General features: G+C 48.1%; 1 protein-coding gene across 2 annotated transcripts in view; it reads left to right on the top strand.

Annotated features, from left to right (window-relative positions):
- The window catches only part of zgc:91910 (Zinc finger protein 706-like), a 32,310-nt gene that overhangs the window by 11,566 nt on the left and 20,422 nt on the right, over window positions 1–322 (top strand). The window lies entirely within an intron of this gene.

Genomic DNA, 322 nt, shown 5'->3' with positions numbered 1-322 from the left:
TGTCCACACGTGTTTCTTGGCACGTCCAAGTGACGTCACTACTGCTTCAGCTGAGCCTTTCACTGTCTGCAGCCAATACTGCACACACATCTGACACATCTGACACATCTAACGCTTACAGTAGGCTCCCTCTGCTGGACACAAAATTAACACCGTTTACCAGCTGTGGGCCGCGGACAACTGAACAAACACAAACAAATTACTTAATCTCTTTTGCATATTTGTACAACCGACTGTCGACTGTTACATCAGTGCCCCCTTGTGGCGCGGCTGCATATCTGCGCACATACAAACTTTATACATCCACTGCGTCACGACGACA

The sequence above is a fragment of the Cynoglossus semilaevis genome, chromosome 18, assembly GCF_000523025.1.
Source record: "Cynoglossus semilaevis isolate Cse_v1.0 chromosome 18, Cse_v1.0, whole genome shotgun sequence".
Taxonomy (NCBI): Eukaryota; Metazoa; Chordata; class Actinopteri; order Pleuronectiformes; family Cynoglossidae; genus Cynoglossus; species Cynoglossus semilaevis.
Note: the sequence above shows the minus strand (reverse complement) of the source record. Positions and strands in the feature narration are given on the sequence as shown.